Genomic DNA, 23,453 nt, shown 5'->3' on the forward strand with positions numbered 1-23,453 from the left:
CCACCAGGTTCGCATGCAATTGGGAGATGAATGGAAAACTGCTTTCAAAACTAAATTCGGGTTATATGAGTGGCTAGTCATGCCTTTTGGGTTAACTAATGCACCTAGTACTTTCATGCGATTAATGAACAAGGTTCTATGTGCTTTCATTGCAAAATTTGTTGTTGTCTATTTTGATGATATATTGATTTACAGCAAATCCATGGAGGCACATCTTGATCATTTACGTGTTGTTTTTAATGCTTTACGTGATGCGCATTTATTTGGTAACCTTGAGAAGTGCGTATTTTGCACAGATCGAGTATCTTTTCTTGGCTATGTCATTACTCCACAGGGAATTGAAGTCGACCAAGCCAAGGTGGAAGCTATTCAGGGATTGCCTATACCAAAGATCATCACACAGGTGCGGAGTTTTCTAGAACTTGCTGGGTTCTATCGTCGCTTCATGAAGGATTTCAGCACCATTGCGGCACCGTTGAATGCGCTTACGAAGAAGGGGGTGCCCTTTTCTTGGGGCACGACACAAGAGAAAGCGTTCACAATGTTGAAAGATAAGTTGACACATGCACCTCTCCTCCAACTTCCTGATTTTAATAAGACCTTTGAGCTTCAACGTGGTACTAGTGGAATTAGTTTGGGTGGTGTTTTGTTACAAGATGGTAAACCTGTTGCATATTTTAGTGAGAAATTGAGCGGACCTGTTCTGAATTATTCTACTTATGACAAGGAATTGTATGCTCTTGTGCGCTCATTAGAAACATGGCAGCATTATTTGTGGCCCAAAGAGTTTGTTATCCATTCTGATCATGAATCTTTGAAACATATTCGTAGTTAAGGAAAACTGAACCGTAGACATGTTAAGTGGGTTGAATTTATTGGATCTTTTCCTTATGTCATCAAGCACAAGAAAGGGAAAGAGAACGTCATTGCTGATGCTTTCTCTAGACGATATATTTTGTTGACACAACTTGATTGCAAGATTTTTGGTTTGGACACAATTAAAACACAATATGTGAATGATGCTGATTTTAAGAATGTCTTGCTGCATTGTAAGGATGGAAAAGCATGGAACAAATTCATCGTCAATGATGGGTTTGTGTTTCGAGCTAACAAGCTATGCATTCCAGCTAGCTCCGTTCATTTGTTGTTGTTACAGGAAGCGCATGGAGGTGGCTTGATGGGGTATTTTGGAGCAAAGAACACAGAAGATGTACTTGCTGGTCATTTCTTTTGGCCAAAAATGAGAAGAGATGTGGAGCGATTTGTTGCACGCTGCACTACATGTCAAAAAGCTAAGTCATGTTTAAATCCACATGGTTTGTATATGCCTTTACCAGTTCCTAGTGCTCCTTGGGAGGATATTTCTATGGATTTTGTGTTGGGATTGCCTAGAACTAGGAAGGGACGTGATAGCGTTTTTGTGGTTGTGGATAGATTTTCTAAGATGGCACACTTTATTCCATGTCATAAAACTGATGATGCTACACATGTTGTTGATTTGTTCGAGAAATTGTTCGTTTGCATGGTGTGCCAAACACAATTATTTCTGATCGTGATGCCAAATTTCTTAGCCACTTTTGGAGAACTTTATGGGCACAATTGGGAACTAAGCTTCTATTTTCTACCACTTGTCATCCCCAAACTGATGGTCAAACTGAAGTTGTTAATCGCACCTTGTCTGCCATATTAAGGGCTGTTTTAAAGAAGAATATTAAGTTGTGGGAAAAATGTTTGCCTCATGTTGAGTTTGCTTATAATCGTTTCATGCATTCTACTACAAAGATATGCCATTTTGAGATTTTTTATGGCTTTATATCTCGTGCCCCTATTAATTTAATGCCTTTGCCCACTTTTGGAAATTTGAACTTTGATGCTAAGCAACGTGCTGAACTGATGTTAAAACTGCATGAAACAACTAAAGAAAACATAGAGCGCATGAATTCTAAGTATAACCTTGCTGGTGATAAAGATAGAAAGCAATTGATTTTTGAACCTGGTGAATTGGTTTGGTTGCACTTGAGAAAAGATATGTTTCTTGCTTTGAGAAAGTCTAAATTGATGCCTCGGGCTGATGGACTGTTTAAAGTGCTAGAGCGAATTAATGATAATGCATATAAGCTAGAACTCCCAGTAGATTTTGGGGTTAGTCCCACATTTAATATTGCAGATTTCAAGCCATATTTGGGAGAGGACGATGAGCTTGAGTCGAGGACAACTCAAATGCAAGAAGGGGTGGATGATGAGGATATCGCCACCAATGATACATCCACACCTACACCAATATCTATTTTGACAACACCTCTTGGTCCTATTACTCGCGCTCGTGCTCATCAGCTTACCCATCAAGTAAGTTCACTCTTAAGCTCAGGCTCATCATATTTAGATAATGGAGACACATGCACTCTTGTTTTACTCAGGAACAATGGATTGGATCAAAAGGGAAGAGGCATCGCGCACACTGGATTCGAACTGCAGGACAAACATGACTTGTGACTGCCGCCACGACTTCATCTGGACTCCATTTTAGACATTCAAGTACTTCCTGTAAAGCTTATCAAATCTAATTTCCAAAGGATCCGGAATCACTTCCATATCTGTTCGGAGTCAACCGCAATCGTCGATTTACTACAGAGTCCTTTTCAGCCACAGTGCTGCGTCACCCTATTTTGGCCCAACAGGCCATGTATCAAGTTGAGTCCAATTCGAACGCGTCATAGAGTTGGAACATGACCCTAGCATCCTTGTGGTCGTTCTCCCACTTCTTTATAACATTTAGCTGCCGCCAAGAACACTCGGGTTTTGTTTTGTTGAAAGTTTAGCCATTGCTACTTGCTTGTAGATGCCTGTGTCGGATAGACCATCCGTTCTACTCGATTCAGAATCCCACCTTTATGATTTCAGATTGGTTCTAATCCGCATATGCACTTGAGTTGCTTGTTCTACTTGTTCTTGCTTGTTCTTCGATTGCTTGCAAGACGGGTGCCCTAGTGGCCGGGTGTTGCGCTCCACAAGATCGCGGCAGCCATTGGAGGTGGTGTATCGGTTGCTAAGGCGCAGCATCCTTAGAAGACTGTAGTCAAGCTGTGAATGTCGTCTCCATCCACCAATCGAGTTATCCATCCCCTCTCACCAAAAGATGGGGAACAAACCCTAATGGGTTCACATCAATGCTGAGTTCTAGGCCTACGCAACCCCCGGTCGATTGCCTGTGAAGTTTGGAGTCTTCGTTTTCAGGATAAGCTGTATAACTCTGATAGTCTTTTAATCATTTATTTATCTTTTCGTGATACTATTGCTGATTATTCACTGATGAAGTCACTATATGTATGGAACTTGATCCTGGCATACATATAGTTATGCATTCAGTTTTGTCCTTAAAACCGGGTGTGACAATCACCACCTTGGGGGTATCCCTCGGTGGGCGTGGCGGTAAAACACCGACACCTCCTCTAATCGTTCCTTCAAGCTAAGGGTTTTCTTTCTTCAGGTTGTTTGTTCACCAACTTCTGGCTTATGTTTCCAAGTTGTACCCAGGTAGTCGAGGGGGATATGATAGTTGGTGGGGCTGTAGGCCTCCACCTTGTCGCGGTCCTGCTATCTGGTGATGATTATGTTGCGGGCGTCCCCGCCGACGTTGATGATAGTGCGTAGGTCGCTTGTGGAGGAGTTGCAGAGGTTGCCTTGCCCTCGCTGGTGCTGCTCGACTATGCGGTGCCTACGTTTGGCGCGCTTTGTGTTCCTGAGCCTGTGGCGTTCCTTCTGAGTGTCGTCTCCATCTTCTATCTTGATGGTGTTTGTAATGTCGAAACTCATCATCACGTCCATGCTTTGCTCGAGCGTATCGGAGATGTAGTCGCCGTCGGTGGTGCAGTAGTCGTCTAGTTGGACGTGCTCCAAGCCTTCACTCTCTTTGTCGACGTGAATCATGAATACTTCTCGATCCGGCGCGAAGCATTTGGTACTCTACGCAACCTGAGTTTTGTCTTCATCGGATGAAGCGAGAGGTCTTCCTGATGGGCTTGATTTGAGGAATTTGGAGCTTTTCACTCCCTTCCAATGCTCAAGCCTACTTGACCAAGTTGATCCTCTTACCAGACCCTAACAAGTGCCTATTATAGGTGTTGCGTAAGTGGCCAAATCTAAGTAATCGTCGAAAACGGTAGTCCCTCGATGTGGGGTGGCTTCCCCTTCTCTTAGTTGTAGTAGGCGATCCAAGTCCTCTTCCAATGCGGAGAGGGTCCTGGGTAGAACAGCCTTAGACCGACTTGAGTTTGATCTGGGGGTTTTGAGTTTGTCGATGAAATCATCAAAGTCGTGATCGAATGAATGCGTTCGGCTCCCTTGGGTTGATGTGTTGAAGGGTGGTTTCTGCAAGATTGATGCAGTTTATGATACCTTGCTCGACTCTATCGATGCCGAAGAAGATGTCGCCGGTGATGATAGGAGGATGGTGAAGTGTCTCAGGGCAGTTCCATGTCGAGGATGCCGGGTCAGGCTGATGGAGAGCGGCTAACATGAGCTTGATGCATTCGGCAATGTTGTTGTCCCTTTGGCTTCTTGGGGTTGGCCAGGTGGTTGCTGAAACCACCTGAGCCATTAGCGATGCGGGCCCAAGAGTCGAAGATGACCGTGGTGCCCTCATCGAGCATGGTGCTAGTGAAGTTGAAAGATGCCACCGAGTTCTCTGGTGGATGCTCGATGAACATGCCTACCTGGCGCACCAGCTGTCGGTGTTTAATCTCCAATCCCACCGAGGGATACCCCCAAGATGGTACATTGTAGGTGGGGTGTCGCCGAGATCAGAAACACGAAACTTTAGACAGGTTCGGGCCATAGTATGCATAATACCCTAAGTCCTGTATGGTGGTTTGTATTGCCTTAGATGATGATTATTGTGTCTCAGTTTGGAGGGGGTCCCTGCCCGCCCTTATATAGTCTAGGGGCACAGGGTTACATGGAAGTCCTATCCCGATACTAGCTTAGGAGTCCTACCGAGTACTGCTCGGATAGTTTCCTTCTGTTCTGACTAGTCCTACTCCTGTACGAGTAGTTACAATTGGTGTAGGGTGTGTGTGACACCCTAGGTGTCTAAAAGACTAAACGAAGATCCATAACATGAAATCAGGCATAACGAGCAAGCAAAATATAAAACAACCTATCAAAAATCTACCTTTCAAGCAAATGAATATGTGTATATATATATCTGCATATACATGTGAACTCTTGCAAACAAACACTTGTAACTTTCAAAGTTGATCACAACTGACTCTAAAAATTTAATGGCCCATCTATCATATCCAGACCAACAAAAGTCTAGTTGAACTCAACGGCTAACAGTGCAAAAATTCACATGAAATGACGTGTTATTTAAATACTTATTTTTGGAATTTTAAAATAACTTTTTATGCATTATTCAAATGGACATAGTCATAAAAGAGAAAATGTTTGTCTTGAAAACTTGAACTAAAATGGTATTCAAATGTTTTGTTTTAACTTTGGGAAGAATGAGAATTAGCTTCTTTATCCATCCAGACCCTACAGTTTTTGTTTTTCACGCTTAAGTCCCATCATCTTCTCCCTCCTCTCTACTCCTCAGCCCCGTGCCTCCCTGTCGCATGACCATGGCGCCACCTGGCTGCCGGCACCAGCGACGCAGCTGTGCCCCTGGTTTTGCCCTGGTTTCGCCTACCCCTGCGGCTCGAGCCCAGGCTACCATCCCTCCTCTCGCGCCTAAAAAAACCCCACCACAGGCACCTGAGCTCGTCGCCCACAACACCAACTCCGATGAGCAGTCACCTGCACGTGGATGCACCAATTCGCCCCCATATTGCCCAAACCAACCCACCCACCACCTTCTCCACCTCACCTCGAAACTGCACAGTCGCTCCCTGTGCCCTCTTCCTCACTGGAGCGCCGCCTCCACCACCCGCACCCGCCGCCGGCTCTGTGCCACCGCGGGAAAGCTGCCTTGGTCCACCCCTTCCCTACCTAAGGCCTCAAACGGGTGCGGTTTGTTCCCCTCTTGCATCTCCCATCTTCGCCCCTCACCGTCGACAACTCTAGTCGCCGGATTTTGGCCGGCAGTCACCATTCCCCTGTGCAAAGGACCTAATTGCTTCGATTTCAATCTTTTTGAGAAGCTTTCTGCAAATCTCAGGGACTCATCTATAAACCAGCAACAATAACTTTGAAAACCAAACTATTAACTTTGAAGATGCAAAACAACTCACAGAAAAATCCTAAGAACACAAACTAAGATGTTCTGAACTCCTTAAGTTAAGTTCTACAACTTTGTAAAAGGACCTTGAAACTGTTTCCAAATAATTTTAGCTGTAGGTTTAAATCAAGTTTAAATGTCTTTTAGTTTATTCCAAGAGTTTCAGGAAAGAACTGCTCATGAATTTTGGATGGTAGCTTCAGTGCTAAGAGTTTAGTCTTTCATAAAAATTTCATGCTCTAAATCCAAGCATAGCTAGTTGTTTCGAGTACTTTTGTGATAAACTAGATCCTTTTAAACTAAAATGTTAGCCTCTATTTCTTGCATGGGAAAAATCTCCAAAATTTTATAGTAGACTACTCGTGCGAGTAAGTCTGTTCAGCAAAATGTTGAGCACCAGTTCTTGCATGGGTTTTTCTATACAAATAGATATTAATCCTAGCAGCAGTCGTTTAATACATTTTTCATGAATAACCTGCTGAATGAAAATGGCTAAAACTGTTAAAGTAAGTTTGTACTTAAGTAACGAGCTCTGCGTAAAAATCTCAACTCCAGAAACTACCTCTATGAGTAGTTTTGCATGAGCTCTGCATAAAAATATGAATCCAGAAACTACCTCTACGAGTAGTTTTGCTTAAGCAATGCTTATTGTTAAAAATGACCATTTACAACATGCAAAACCACTCGCTCACTTAATGAAGCCAGTTGATCCAGATAAGTACTCGATAAATGACTGCCCAGGGTAAAGAAAATGTAGTACTCGACTACTTAACTTAAGTTTTGACTACTTTATGTGCAATAATTATTATCATGTATCATTAAAACCACTCATACATGTGCAATCATATAGACTTGACTACTCTCACGGATGGAACCTATGACCTGGTATCTGAGTTCGAGAGTGAACAGTGCGAAGCTCAAGTTAATCTAATAGAAGTTGATGAAGATCCGAACCAACGTTCAGAAGAACCCCCGACTAGTTTTGCACAAGAAGACAAGCCCTGGTGCATGATCCCAGTGTTAAAATTTATGCAACTACTATTTCTTTTTATCTGTGCATTTAAGTTCATAGGAGTTGATTGGAACCCTAGCTGCATGACCCTAGGCACCTATGTATTGAATACTAAAACTAGGAGTTCAAGTAGTTGCTCTGCTAATAGGTACGGTATAAGTCGAGTGGTTTCCTGCCACTTGCAAGAATTATAGGAGTTGAATGTTTACCACATGCTGCAACTATAGGGTCGACGGACGGGGCTGTGGTAAAGTACTCATGGTTGAGGCCCCGTTTGAGTAGAGAAAAATGCTAAGGCCACAGTGTGTGGTAGCGGTGGTTAAGCGTTTGAACGTACTAACCACATGTCGAAAATATGGTACTCGATAAGCTAAGTACTCGATTGCCCCGGCAAGTGGACTTTACTTTCACCCTACTTGAACGAAGTTTAGATGGGTATACACATGCGAGTGCAGAGCGCGGCTCTGTAGTCGAGGAGGGTAACCCTGATCCACAACCCGGAAAGAAAAGGGAAAAGTTGTTTGGGGTGACCCTTCGGTACTCCAGGCGTGTGTGTTAGGTTTACCTTGCAAGGTTAAGAAATTTGATTCGAATCATCCATTTCTCGCAGTAGTTGAGACTGCATAGTACCCTTGCCACATAGAGTAACAAGAGGAACTATGGCTATGATGAAACTTGTTGGATGATTAAATATTTTCCACCATGTTTGGCTAGAGATAGATGCTCACTTAGAATGGTTATATGAACTAGAATATTGAAAGCTAAAATATAAAATTAAGGACTTACTTTTTGTTGCTTTTCAGCAAAAATAAACCCTAGAACCTTAGAGCCATGCATGTTTAGGAGTCGGTATTTAATACCACCAGTGGGTAAGTCTTGCTGAGTATTAGTATACTCAGCCTTGCTTGTGGCAATATTTTCAGGTGTGTCTTTTGAAGATATGATAGCTGGTTTGACATGGCCGAGTACTTTGTCGACTGGTTGGACCGTGGAGTGGGTGTGGCAGAACCGCCTGAAATATTCCAGCTTAAGTGCGCTAGTCATCGCTATACAGCCGTTACTAACTCAATGCACTTCAAACGGAACAACCCATTGGTTTGTCGGGTCTCCGCCCGATGCAACCACGGTTCAACAGGATCAAAGCAGGTTTACCTCGCACGAAGGCGAGTTTACAATCATACAACAGCTCACCAACTTTTAATCCACAACATATTAAACATTATTACAATCCATTTCAAACTTACGGTAAACTTTATACAAACATTGTTTGAAAAGACAAGCTAAACAGCTTGTCAGGTTCACAGCGGAAGTAAATTCACACGCGACTACACACGTCGTGGAGGTTGACACCACACTCAGCCCGAAGTACGGCGTTATTCAGGAGGGTCACTGCCAGCCGATTACGGATCCCATTCCACGGACCAGCCAAACGGAACAGAAGTTGGCCATGTGGAACCATCCGTGGGGTTTTCAAAGGTCATACCTGGAAAATAGACTAGCAAGACTGAGTATACTAATACTCAGCAAGACTTAACCGGGTTATGGTATACTTAGCCATGTAGCTAGACTTATGCTGGCTTGTAATGGTTCTGAGTTTAATTTCAGCTGAAAAGCAACAAAGAGTATAATCTATTTTCATGTTTTAGCTTTCAGATTCTAGTCTCATTAACCATTCTAGGTAAGCATCTATTCTAGACAAACAAGGTAGAGATCAACATCCATCCAGATTTTTCCATAATGGTTACTGTTCTTACTCTATGTGGCAGAAGGAATAAGCAGTCTCAATCTCCACGAGAAATGGACGATTCTGAATCAAATTTCCAGACCTTGTAAGGCAAACCTAACTCACACGCTTGGAACATCCAATGATAGTTCCGAAGCAACCGTTTGCCTTTTATTCCGACTCGTGGATCAGGGCCACCACAAGCGACTGTAGGACCGTACACACACCAATTGTGCAGGACATACGTCTGTAGCGCGACTACATGACCCTACTCCTGTCCGCTGCGCGGAACATACTCCTGCATGTCGGTGCGTGAGAAAAACCAAATTACAAGTGGTGGGAGGTATGTCCACTTCTCGGGCCGATCGGTTACTAGGCTTACCGCTTTACCATATTTCGCGGCATGTGGCTAGTACTTTCAAACGCTTAACCACCACTACCACACACTGCGACCTTATCAACTTTTATGAACACAGACGGGGTAACCTTCCGGGTCATGATACTGCACATAACCCCGCCCATCATCCTTATAGTGATTGCAGAATAGTAAACATTCAACTCCTATATCACGCGAGTGATAGGAAACCACCCGACTTCTGCCGGTCCTATTAGCAGAGCATCTATTCGATAAGGACTCAGGCACAATACATAGGTTCCTAGTATCAATGCATTTAGGGTTCCATTTCAACTCCTAGACTTAATGCAAGATATAATATATAAACATAAAATTGTAGTAAATTGAAATATTGGGTTATGCACCGGGGCTTGCCTTCTTGAGCGGGGCTAGGGTCAGTGGTGTTAGAGACTTCTGAACTTTAGTTCGGGGCTTTAGTTATAGTTCGACGACGTTTACCGGGTTCCAAAAACCCTTGATCTTGTTCCAGGACTAGCTCATAATCTCCGTCGTCGAGTGTCGTTGACTCTACATGATATGCAATGATTTAAGTGAGATGGTTCTTGAGTTAAGGATTTTACTTCATGATAAAGTTGCAATCCAAGAAATTAACAAACATAAACTCATGAAACAAGGGGGGTTGGATCCAATTCTACTATTTGTGTCCTAATTCGATTATCATATTAACCAAATTACTTTGAAGTAATTTGACTAGTTTGATTTTTATTTTAAAAACCATAAAGGTTCTGACCCTGGATTTTTGTGGGTAAGCTTATTCCTAGTGGATAGGCTTACTATGAATTTTTCATAATTTTCTAAAAATAGAAACTAGGGTATTTGAATTTAGTTTAAATGTTAGGTTTAATTTCAAATCTTAGGTAAACAGTGTTATAAATTCTTGAAAAATGAATTAGGGATTAACTATCAATATATTAACATATGGTAAAAATATCTAAGCATGAAAAGCTTAGGATCATATTTGAATAAATTTAAATCCTCCCAAGTTTGATTTGCACAAAGTTAAATTAACTGAGGCTAGATTGCAATATTAGTGCTGAAATTTTTACACAAACTTTTATTCACTTTAAACAGACTACCCATTAAAAATCACAGGTAATAAAGTTATCATGCAAAAGTTATCTACAATACACTCTTTTTCTTGACTTCAAAATAACTTAGCAAGCATTGGGTTTCATATCACACTCTATTAAACAAAGTTGTAGAGTTTAACTCCAGGAGTATAACATAATTGGTTTGACTATTTTCGGATTTTTCTACAATTTCCTATCAATTTTACAAGTTGACAGCCTTTATAAACAAGAATTGAAACAGGAGTTTACAGAGAGGCCCTCGGGTTTAAGCATAAGGGTCCCTAAAAAAGAAATCTAAATTGCAAATGGGTCCCTGCCAACCCACGACGGCGGCCGGTGGGTCTGACCGGCGTGTTCTCGCCGGCGGCGAGGTCTTTGGCGGGGAGGAACAAGTCCTACACGGCCTAGAGGACATGCTGTTCTCGATGGTGGGTGATGTGCACCAGGAAAAGCGGTGGAGCATGGCCGGCGGCGAGGAGTGGCGGCGGCCATGGCGGCGTGCTCATGTTCCCGGTGAGGGGCCGGTGAACATGGATGGATGGGGCGCGCATGAGCACCGTGGAGGTGTGGGGGTGCTATTGCGGTACCTAATTTGGCCGGAGGTGGGGCGGAAGTGGGTCATCAACGGTTAGGCGACTCAGGTTTTCACCGGTGGCGATGGCGGCACGGTGTTCTGCTGGCTGGGGTGTCGGAGGGTGGTGAAGGAGTAGCTAGAACACTTCTGTGGGATGATGCAGTGCTGCTGGTGCCCTTGGTTGGGGTTGAGGGGCGGTGTAGCGTTGGGTCGACGGTGAGGCCGAGCGGCTGCGGAGCTTGAGCTCACTGGCGCTGCGGGAGATGATGCTCGGATGCGAAAAAGGGAAATTGGGTGGGTCAGTGAGCTGCAGGGAGTTGCAGCGGTGCTCTAGGAGCACTGGATCGCGGCTTGGAGGCAGCGTGGGCGGCTGATGACGGCGACCAGGGGTTGCGGCGGAGGACCGGTGAGGCGCGGTGGTCGGGAAAGAGAAATGCCGGGGAAAACAAGTGCTTGAGTGAGTAACGAAGGTCGTGGTGCAGCTACTGAGCACGCCTTAAGGTAGGGAGAGGCGTTGCACGTGTGAGCAGGAGCTGGCGACGCCGGCGGCACGCGTGGCGGCTCGGGCGGCGGCGGCGCGACGTGGAGAGGTAGGGGCAGGCCAGCGCGAGGCCGGGAAGGCGGCGGGCAAGGCGTAGGAGGGCACGTGGCATAGCTCAGAGCGGCGCGGGGGCGGTGCGTGCACGGCACAGGGCTGGTGAAGCGGCGGCGGTGCGTCGGGCAGAGAAACAGAGGAGGAGGAGTGGAGGTAGATGAAGGAGGATCGGTTTGCAATTTTCTGAAAGTGCAGGGACTCCACTGTAAAGCCTAGATAACTTTCAAACCATAGCTCAAATGAAAATATGCCCAAAAGCAAAAGTGTAGGGTTTAGCAAGGTCTATAGCTTTTCTTTAAGGTTCAATTGCAAAAGAGCTAAGGATTTGAAACTAACATAAAACTTGGCAAAGTTTTAAACTTTAATTAAATCCTTTTTAAAAACTACACTACACTTACATCCTATGTGTAGTTTCATCTATATTTACGATTTAAAAGCAAGTTCTTGACTTTTGGAAAACAACCTTCATATATTTGGATTTTACCTCCCATTCTCACCCATTTAACACTAAAGGACCTATTTTTTACAAAATTACACAAACACCCTTTTCCCTTTGCATTCAAATATTAGCACACCTATACAAATTCAAACATACATACTTTCTACTAGCATTTAGTGAGTTTTCATTCTAAGCACCTGAATGTCATAGTGGGATCCATCCCCGGCCAACAATGACTCTGCCGAGTGATGCCACGTATGGACTTCATTGTGGTATCCAAATCGACGATAGATAATCGTGTTTTCTTTCTGCTGCTACTTAACTCTGAATAAAGTTTCTATGTTTGAACTTTAAAGTGCTCGTTTGTTGAACTCGACTTGTAATAATTGATTTCAGACTTGTGGGATAAAAGCTATGGAATATTGTAATCTCTGGACTTGCCTTCGTGCGAGCTATGTGTACGCTTTGTTTCGATCGAAATATTAAGTGGTCGCGTCAGGATTTACGCGACAAACTGTCAGATTACTCCGTTGGAAGTGCATGGTAGCCGGTTCATCTTTATGGATGATGGTTAGTGCACTTGAGCTGGGTTAATTCGGCCGATTCTGCCACAACTGGTATCAGAGCGAAAAGCGTACACCAGAGTATGGAACAAACCTTAAAAATAATTTTTCTAAAACTTGACCACAAAACTCCTATTTGAAAAATGTATTGGACTCGTTAAGGATTATATCTAGCTCGTAAAGCCCTATGGGAATATGGGAATATAGCTAGGTGGCAATATAAATTAGGATACCTATGAGTTCCTGTAGGTACACTAACCGTGAGTACCGCAAGTACGATAGTTTAAGAACGAAGAGAGCTCGACCAGTTATTGTAGGGAGACATGCACTAATTTAATCCACCGAAATAAAACCATAAGGCCAAGCTAATGGCAACTGTGAAGTTGTTAGGACGGAAAGGTCGTGCATGCTGCATATCATTAAATTCAAATAAAAAAATTGAGTTATGGATGAACTGGGCAAAAATCCACCCCAAATAGCTAAATCATTGACCAAAGTTCAACTAAGTTCCTATTGTTTTTGTTCCAATCTAAGGATAAAGTTATCTTAGAGTCTGATCTAGCCTTGGGTTTGACCAACAAAGTTGTGCACGAGTACCTTAGGAATGCTCTGGTAACTTTTGCGACTTGTTGCATATCACCTGCAGAAGTTATGCTCAGTTTTGTGCACTGTCCAGAATCTGTTTATTTTATTGAGCAACTGTTTTCATTATCTCCCCCTTTAAGCTTTGGAATCAGATGGCGGATCTAGTTCTTATGGTGGTTGATGAGGAAGGACATGTACACTTAGCGTGCCTGCACTGGGAGGGCTTCCCCTCCATCTTGTGGGGCGTGTTAAGCATCGCCGGGTACTCGAATCCGCCTCTTTATGTGGGGTAGGAATTTATGGAGACGGGTGTCCGTCGGTGCCGTGTGCACATGACCATTCCCCAGCACCCACTCAACCCCACTGGCTCACCATTAAGCCAGAAGTGGTCGAAAATGTAGCCAGAGTAGTTGGAAGTGTCGTCCAAGCAGCCGGAAAAATAGTCGACGTATCGAAAAAGTGGTCGTACTAGTCGGAGATATAGTAAAAGCAGGCCAGGGTGTAGTCGTAGTAAACGGAAGTATAAATTAGGTAGTCGGGAATGCAGTCGAAGCAGTCATGAATACAGTGTAGACAAAGTGTAGTCGTACTAGACAGAGGTGCAGCTGAAGCAGTCGGAGATATAGTTGAAGTCGTGGTAGATGTTATCGAAGCAGTCGAAGATGTAGTCAGAGGAGTAGTAGATGTTGTCGAAGCAGTCAGTAGTGTAGTCAAAGAAGCCGTATGGTAGTCGATGTAGTCGATAAGGGAGCCATAGCAGTTGGAGTTGTGGTCCTGTCATATGGAAATGCAGACGAAGTAGTCGATGATGCAGCCCTAGTAGTCGGGTTAGTAGTTGTGGCTGTTGGGAAAGTAGTCGAAGGTGTTTGAATGCCACAGACTTGAAGTTTCTCATAACCAGCCGCAGATCGCCCTCTTGATTGTTTCAAGCCTATCAAATTCTACATTTTTCCCGTACTATGTTTTTGGAACCATGGGAGAATTATGAAGCCTTTGCCAATATTAAGCCTCCATGTTTCAGATGGTTGGGGCAATAGGTGGAAATCCTGATGGGTTCGGAGCGAGCGGCAGCAGGTCACAGCAGACGCCACCACCGCCACCGCAACCTAGTCTGGTGGAGGTGATGGCCGCTCAAACCGAGTTGCTCCGACAGATTGTCCAAGGGCAGCAATCCCATCATCAGCAGCGGGGTGTGCACAATGCACCCCAACCCCAGGTTGCTAGTTACTAGGATTCCTTTGGAACGTAGCCCCCTCTGTTTAATAAGATGGAGGAACCATTGGATGCAGACGCTTGGATTCGTACCATTGAATCCAAGTTTGCCATGTTCTGAAGCCAACAAAGCTCGATTTGCCGCGCAGCAGCTTCGCGGTACTGCGCGTATATGGTGGGACAACTATTTTGCCATGCTTTCGGCAGATCATGTTGTCACTTGGGATGAATTCAAGAATGCGTTCCGAGCACACCATATCCTTGAAGGTCTCATGGAAAGGAAGTTGAATGAGTCTCTAGCTCTTACTCAGGGTACTCGCACTGTACTTTAGAACGCTCAGGCATTCAACAACCTTTCCTAGTATGCGGGTTATCATGCTGACCCGGATCCCAAGAAACATGATCGTTTCTGCAGAGGTTTTAATACCAAGCTCAAGGAATGTCTAAATCCCATCAGAATGGACACATACAATGAGCTGGTAAATTTGGCAATCACCAAGAGGATTGCATTTTGGCCCATTGTGCAGAAAAGAAGAGAAGGCTCCAGCTGGACCCTCAAGTGCTTAGCCACCGAGGTATCATTCAGTGTAGAATGCAGCACCTAAAGCTCTTCAGAATGTCCCTCAGCCAGGACATTGGATTATCAGGCCCCCTCAGCAACAGGGTGTGGCAAGACTCCCTGCTCCACAGCCAAATGGTCCAAGGCTGAATACACAGCAGCCACCTCGCCAGAGTAACACCAACCGATATTTCAACTATGGGAGTTCTACTCACTTTGTTTGAATTGCCCTCAGTCCAGACAACAAGCTTAGGCCCAGGGCTCCAATACCAACAACACAAACCAGGGCAAGAAGCAGACTATTCAGGTCAAGCGAGGGCGGATCAATTTGACCACCCTTGTAGAGCTTCCTGATGGCGCGCCAGTAATGACAGGTACATTTTCTATCCACTGCAAGCCCGCTGTTATAGTATTTGACTCTGGTGCATCGCATAGTTTCATTAGTGCAAAATTCGGTGCAAAAGTGGGTTTGGATTTCTAGCACACAAAAGGGTCATACATGATAACTACACCGGGTGGTAATATTGCTTCAAATCAACTCATAAGAAATGTGCCAATTAAATAGGGTAGCAAAATCATCATAACCGACTTGATTCTCTTGGCACTTGAAGGCATCGATGTTATTTTGGGAGTAGATTGGATGACTCGGCATGGAGTAACCTTAGATCTTCCCTTTCGAGCCGTTGAAATCAATTCCCCGACCCAAGGAGCTACCACGCTATATTTGCCTTTCCGAGAATGCACAAATTCATGTGCTCTCATTGTAACACCCTATTTTCAAATTAGAAACCTAAATAAATTTTGCTAGATTTCTTTTAGGATCCATAAGGTTTTTATTCCATCATTTTGATTTTAGAGCATTTACCCTATTGCATTGTTTTATTGTTTGTCTTCCATTTGAATTTAAATTTCAAATTCAAATGCATTTGAGTGCAATTCTTTTTCTCCCTCTTTTTCTAATTGAGCCCGGCCCACTCTCCCTTTTTCTTTTTCCCTTCCTCGTTTTCCCCTTCCAGCTCAGCCCAAGCCGGCCTTTTCTCCCCCTCCCGCACGGCCCAGTTGGCCTGGCCTCACCTTCTCTTTCTCCTCCCGCGCGGCCCAGCCCGCTGGCTTCCTTTCCTTCTCTTCCTTTCTCTTTTCCCCCGCGCGCGGCCCAGTTCTTCCCCCGGCCCAGTCCCTCCGCACAACCCGTTTCCTCTGCTCTTCCCCCTTCTCTCGCTGATAGGCGGGGCCCGCCCGTCAAGGTCGTCCCCGACCTCCGGCGCGAGTCCAGCTTGGACTCGCACCTGAGTCCGGCGCGGACACATGCCGCACGGAGCCCGGGCCTGCCCGCCTAGGTGCCCCGGCCGCCCTATTTAAAGCACCCCCGTGCCCCAGCTTCTCCCCCAAGTCGCAGCCGCCGCCTTCGCCCAGAACCCTAGCCGCCCAAAGCTTTCCCCGCCGCCGCCGCCTCCACGCTCCAGCTGCCATCCTTCTCACCGCTTCGCCGCTCCCCGCCATCGAGCAAGCACTCCAGAAGCTTCGCGTTGCAGTGAGGACTCTTGCCAGCCGCTTTTCCATCTCCCACCTGCCTTCCCGAGCGCCCGATTCCACCCCGAAGCCCCACGGCCGTGCGCCGCCACCGTGCGCCCTTCTCTGGCCCCCGACTCGCCGACCCGAACCCTTAGATGAGTTCCCCGTAGCACCCGCAATCTCCCTATGCAACCCACGCTCAAAATCGAGGCCGAAGACACGTTTACACGTTTGTCCGGCGAGTCGCCGCCATCCTCGCGCCGTCAGCCGCTCCCAGCCGTAGGATCCCGATCCAACGGGTTAGATTAGATCTAACCCGAGTCAATAGAACCAGATACCGGTCAACCCAAGAAAACTTTTCACTTTAGCCCCTGAGTTTCATAGAAATCAACCCGCAGTCCATGGCAATTCAAAAGTTTCCGCGGATAGATCCTTTTTCTTTTGTTTAGACCCCTGTCTTCTCCCAAAGTAGAAGTCGCCATCCTAAACCCTTCTTTTTTGCAATCTCGACCCTAGATCTAAGGTTTAATTATGTTCTAGCCCTCGGTTTCTTTGTTAAGAGCCCTTCAAGTTTCAAATCTTCTACAAATAAGCCCCTAAAATCATGTTATAGCCATAATTTCTCCGCTTTAACTCCATTTTCATCGATTCTTGCGCTCACGCGATCCTTGCGACATATACAATAGTTTTATAATGTTATTATGTTCTTTTTATATTGTTTGGTGTACTATTTATTATTTATTGTATTTTTTCTTGTATGTACTTGTGTGTTACGATAGACGGTGTGTAGTTCGAGGGTCCACAAGAGCCAAGCTTTGAAGATGTTCTCGAGCAGCAGCAGTTCCATGATGAAGGGAAGTGATCCTTGATCATACTCCAGTCCCAATAACTTTATAAATACACACATTTACTTTATATGCATGCATGTGTCTACAATATGATGGATCCCAAACTAAGGATGTGCCTAGTTTCTTTTGAACTTCCTTGATTAAACCTGGATTATTATATTTATATTGTAGCTACGCTAGTTGCTCTTACTTAGATTTGGATTGGATAATTTGAAAATCATGCTACACTGGTTTACTCATGTTCTGAAATACTTTATTGGTGATAATTAAGATCATTGCATTAATTGGAACATGGAGAAGCACCCAGAAAAACAGTGCAACCACTATACTACGTGGTTGTGGTCTTGGCTGATTAATTAGAAACTTTAGCTTATGATAATCTTACCGAAAGGGCAAGAGGGGTTGCATCGTCGAGGTATAGCTCAATCCTCTTGAGGCTGTGATATGGTCCTGGGTAAGGCAGTCTGCCTCATTAGGGAGAGTTATGACCGCTTTGACTTGAAACCTTAGCGGATTATCATAAGTTAGGGAATCTTTGTAATGGCCTCGTAGTGAATCCCTACCACTCACCTCGGAAGTGTTTAAGGGCCTTGCAAACCCGAGCATTAAGGGAAACATGAATTGTGGGTAAAGTGTACAACCTCTGCAGAGTGAAAACTGATATATCAGCCGCGCTCACGGTTAAGAGCGGCTTGGACAGTCACATGATAATTGAACATCAAGATGATCTAAATCGATGTCCTTTATTTATTTATGTTGTTGATTATTTACCTCTAATATTTGTTTAAGAGTTGGTTATACTTACACCTAGTTAATGCTTGCTAAATAAAACTTGATCAACTAAAAATGCTTATCGTAGTCAAACCATGTCAGCTTTTCCTTGATTTTGGCCTTGCATGCCATATAATTTACTCCACTTGATGAGTACCAACCATAAGTGTACTCATGCTTGCTTTATTAAAACCAATGCTACTCAGAACAAGTGACTTGGGGAAGAGGTGGGGCATTGAGTGACTTGCGGAGGCTGACGCACGCGAAGAGTGTGTGTCGTGACTTCGGGTGCATCGGGCATTGTTTGTGCAAGACTTTCTCAAATTGTGTGTCATTGTTCCCTGACTTCTTGCCACGCAGATTGCGCTCAACAGCCATGACTTCTCAGTGTGGCTTGAGCTTTCGGGGGTTCCTCAAGTGGTTCCGCTGGCCCTTGTCAAAGTGGCCGTTGCCGTTGCCCTGCTTGTTGTTGTTGCGCTTGGGGAAGCGCTCGTTCTCCTCATCCTCCTAGTCAGCCCACCGTGCCATCATGTCACGTAGCTCCACAACAGTAACCGAGCGATTGCGTCCGAAGTTGTGGTACGTAAGTTTTGAGAAGAGCCCGTTCTGGAAGCAGCGGATGACGTCCTCGTCGAAGAAACGCTAGGTGTAGGACCTCAGGGTCTCGTTCATCTCTTGCTTGACCTGGAATAAATCATGGTGAGTGCCTGCTCTAATCATGGATCCCTTGAAGTTGTTGATGAAGGCCCACTTGAGGTCTTCCCAGAAGTCGATGGAGTTTGGATTGAGGCTTTCAAGCCAAGTGAGGGGCACGGATTCCAAAGCTACCGGGAAGTAGAGAGTGTCTGTGTTTTACCGGCTGCCCACCGAGGGATATACCCAAGGTGGTAAGTTTTGGTGAGGAGACGCCGAGATTAGGAAGTCGAAGGTGCAAGGAACACAAAGCTTAGACAGGTTCGGGCCGCAAGGTGCGTAATACCCTACGTCCTGTATGGTGGTTTGTATTGCCTTTGGTGTAGAATGATCTAGAGATTCTATTTTGAGAGGGGTCCCTGCCCTCCCTTATATATCCGGGAGGTCAGGGTTACAAGAATACTAACCAACACCAGCTAAAGAATCGTACCAGAACATGTCTCGGGTAGATTCCTTCTGTATCAGTTAGCTCTATCTCCTACTTAAACGGGATAAATAAGAGATAAACGAGATAAATAAGAGATAAGATGGGCTTAATCTCTTAAACCTCTTTAAACTATATTATGTACACAGTCCCGTGGCCCCGGGTCTGACAAGCCCCCGAGCTCTTCGTAGCTGAGTACTGCAGGCTTATCGAGTACTTTCGAAGTAGTCTTCGGCTTCTTTTGAAGCTCCGTCTTGAAGTCCTTCTTCGAGTACTTCCCTGGCTGCATCGAAGCTATGAGGTGCTCATGCCCCGAATTAAATTTCTGATATGATGTGCGATTGAAAAATCGCACTCCATATGGAGTAGCCCCCGAGCCTTAGGTTGAATCGAAGAATCAGGCTGAGGGTCACTTTAGTCTTGGATCTTCCTTACTCATTTTTTCAAACAAATTTGAAAAAATAAGTAGTCAATGCCACGTACCCCGCAGCCCCCAAGCCTTGAATCCAAATCCCTCAAAATTGGAGATAAGGATCCAAAAACCATGGCATGCAGGCTAAAAATTTCGACATGGTAAATTACCAATGTGATGGTACAAATGATGGAAGTTAGATCACGAATTCAAAAAACCCCTTTTTTCAGGCCAATTAACCCTAAAAATGATTAATTGAATATTTAATCTAAATAGTCCACCAAATGACCCCTCATCTTCGGAATATTCCCAATAACGACTCTTCAACTTCGAAACAGTAAACTCTTCCCCAACCGCTGGTTATTTAACCCCGCGGCGACAGTGAGAAAAGTCTGTGCTTCCAATCTGCAATTTGCCAAGAGCCGCAAAAATCCCCGAACAGAGCCACGCTCCGCCGTCATCCTCCCGGAGAAATCCCAACCCCCCAGATCTCCCCGCCCCTCTCCCCGCAGCCCCCGAGCAACTCGTGGCGAGCGGATCCAGAGATGGCGCCCAAGAAATCTGAGAAAGAAGGGAAGAAGAAGGAGGCGCAGCCGCCAACCGGGGAGTGGACACACAGTAAGTGTTCCCTCAATGATCTTAATAAACTTGTCTCTAAGGGGTTGCTGCAAGACAAAAATCTTGTCAATTGGCGCCCCTCATTCCGTGAACCTTTCCCCATGGAAAATGTTGACGAAATTGTCACATTTTGCCATTTTGCCGAACGGTGTTTGGCCCTCCCCTCTTGTTCTTTCTTCCGCGGCCTTCTTTACTATTACGGGCTGGAACTCCATCACCTCAACCCGAACTCCATTTGCCACATTTCGATTTTTATCCATTTCTATGAAGCCTTCCTTGGAATCGAACCCCACTGGGCTCTTTTCCGCTTCCTCTTCCGCGTCAAACCACAACCCACCTCAAAAAATCTTTCTGTTGCAGGGGGCGCCGGCATCCAACTGCGTCAGCAGGCCGGCGATAAGTACCTATCATACAAATTCCCCTCCGACCTTCCCGGGTGGAAAAACCACTGGTTTTATGTCAAAAACTATGCCCCCCAACTCCCAGAAAAAATGAACAATCCACCTATCGTGAGGCCGGAGTGGAACATCAAGCTGTCCAGGGGGACATGGACCAAGTCGAGGAATTGCTAGGAACCATAGAAGCTCACAAACTGACGGGAGTGACCGGCGCATCCGTCATGTTTTCCTTTTTCAAGCGTCGAGTTCAACCCATCCAACAGCGCCACAAGCTTGGATTTGAGTACGCAGGGACTGAAGATCCTTCTCGCATGTGCGCAGAGGAACTATCAGACGAAGCCGCGCTCCTCCGAGTCCAGCGGGTGCCGGTAGATGTGAACGCCGTCCCCTACGTTCCAGCACTGTTTTCCGCACGAAATCCTCCACAACTGGTGAGTATTCGACTACTTTCTGTTGGGAACAACCTTTATTATGCCACTACTAACTAAAAACCTTCTGCAGGGACACACGGAGTTGTACCGGAGCTACCCGCCGCAACCCGACATCCCTCGGCCGGACCACCTTCTCCCCAGCGCCGCCGCCGAAGCAAAGAAGGCTCGAGTAGCTGCAGCTTTGCGCAGCAGTGAGTCCACGGAGGACGAGAGCCCCCAGGCGGAGAAGCAAGCCGAAGGAGGGGTGAGGAGGGACAACTCCCCCAGACCAGCCGTGGAGTTGACCGACGCTCTGCCCTTGGTCCCGCTGGGTCGTCGGGTGGTGCACAAGCGAAAAGCGCAAGTAGCCGAGTCTTCCAAGTATGGTTTTGCTGCCTTGTTGAATCGCCAAACATCGATTCTATTGCCAGCTGACAATATCCAATTGTAGCCCTTTCGCTTCTCCACCCAGGACCGAGCCCGAAGTGGTGGGATCAGCTCCATCTGCCACCGCGGCTGTTATCGTTGCCGTGGCGGGGGCCGCGCCACAGGCTGGTGAAACCCCACCACCAACAACGAGTACTCCGAACCAGGCCTTGCGGGTGAAGAAGGCCGTCAAAATGAAGTCTGCACTGTAAGTTTGCGTCTAGTTGCACAATAAACATTATGCTCTTCCAAATTGTATGATAACGGACTCGACTTCATCAGGGCTGCAAGCGCCGTGAAGCTCCAGCTGAAACCGGCCACGACTACCTCAACCCCCGGGTCGTCAACCCGAGCAGAGTCTTCAGGTGCAGGGCCAGCCACAGCTGCTCCAACCCCCGAGCCATCAGCCCCCGGTGGGTCGACGCCCACGGAACCAGCCCCCGAGGCGGACGCGACACTGCCCGACTTGCCGCCTCCCGAGCTCCAACAAAGCGAAGCCGGAACCAGTGGTGAGGAATAAGTCGAGGCCCCTGATGCCACTCCTACGGATGGCGCAGGTGAGCATCTGACCGCCCGCGGCTAGCTGCCGGGATCCAGGCGCAATGTGCTGAAAACATTTGTACTTGCAGGCGACCAGCAGCCACCACCTGAAGAAGCCGCCGGGACGTCAAGGAGTCCTTGTGAAATACTAAAAGCCGGGCCCAAGTACAAAAACGTCATCAACACCGATCTGGTGGATGACCCCATGCTGACGACCGAGAACATAAAGACGTTCAAGAGAACCTTCAAGGAACTGTACGATTTTTCCATGGTAAGACCTGAGTATTGTTCTGCCTGTACGTATTGACAAGCTGTTTTGACTCAATCTCCACCGTTACACAGAATGTGATCATGCACTCCCAGAAGAAATCAGAGAAGCTGAGCGCGGTTGTGAGTGGTCACCAAGAGCTAGCTGCCCTGGACAACCGCATCTCCGATGAGAAGACGAAGAATTGCTATCTGCAGAGGGAGCTCGACATGCTGAAACAGGAAAGGACTCGAGAGACTTGGCTACTCAAGAGCGACCTGCAAAACCTCGAGAAAGCAAACTCCGAGCTCCAAAAACAGCTCAAGGAACAACAGGCGGCACACCAGGAGCAGCTCAAAGAGCAAAAGAAAGCGCACCAAGGTAAGCCCTCGCTCCCCTCGGGTACTTTCCCTTAATGGGTTTCCCTGGATCTGAAATATCTTCACCGCAGAGCTTAGGAAAATTATAAAATACAAAGAAGAGCTGCTTACTCACGTGAAGAATATGCTGTATCGCCGTACAGATGACGTCGAGAGGCTGCAGAAGGTAGTTGCCGATACTGAGGAACAGTTCGCCGACTGCCTTCGGCGAATCAAGACGCTGGGCGAGGAGAAGGGGCGGCGGGAGAAGGAATTGGAAATTCTCAAGGAATCCGCCCAGGGGCTGGTGGACATGGTGGATCCACCAAAAGAAGGCAAAGCAAGCCCGCGGCCCTTGCTAGAGTGACTTTGCGGAGCCCCGCAAAAGGTGGTCAGATTCCTCTCAGAAGCCCCGGTCGCGTGTGTCAGCCACGCCCTCGCCTTCATGAAATCCTTTTTGCCGGAGGCGCAACTGGAGATATTTGCTCAGGGCATGGCTGTGGATTGTACCGAGGACCAGTTCGACCAATACCTCCAAGAAGCCCAACCTGTAGCAGAACAAATAGTACAAAGTGTACTGCAGGAATAGGGTGTAAAAAACAAGTACTTACTTCCTTGTATATATACTTTATTTGACGTCTCCACTTGTGTGCCTTGGCTGAATTGTCATCCAGGTTTAAAGGCTAAGTAGTAGACGCGACCCTGGGTGCAGCGACCCTGGAAGTAGCCATAGCCCCAAGTAGGAACCCGTCTAATAAGTTAGCCATAACCCAATCGGGCAGGCCTAACCTGTTAGGAAAGAACGCGAGCATCATCGCGGGATTGCCATGC

The sequence above is a fragment of the Panicum hallii genome, chromosome 3 (assembly GCF_002211085.1).
Source record: "Panicum hallii strain FIL2 chromosome 3, PHallii_v3.1, whole genome shotgun sequence".
Lineage (NCBI taxonomy): Eukaryota > Viridiplantae > Streptophyta > Magnoliopsida > Poales > Poaceae > Panicum > Panicum hallii.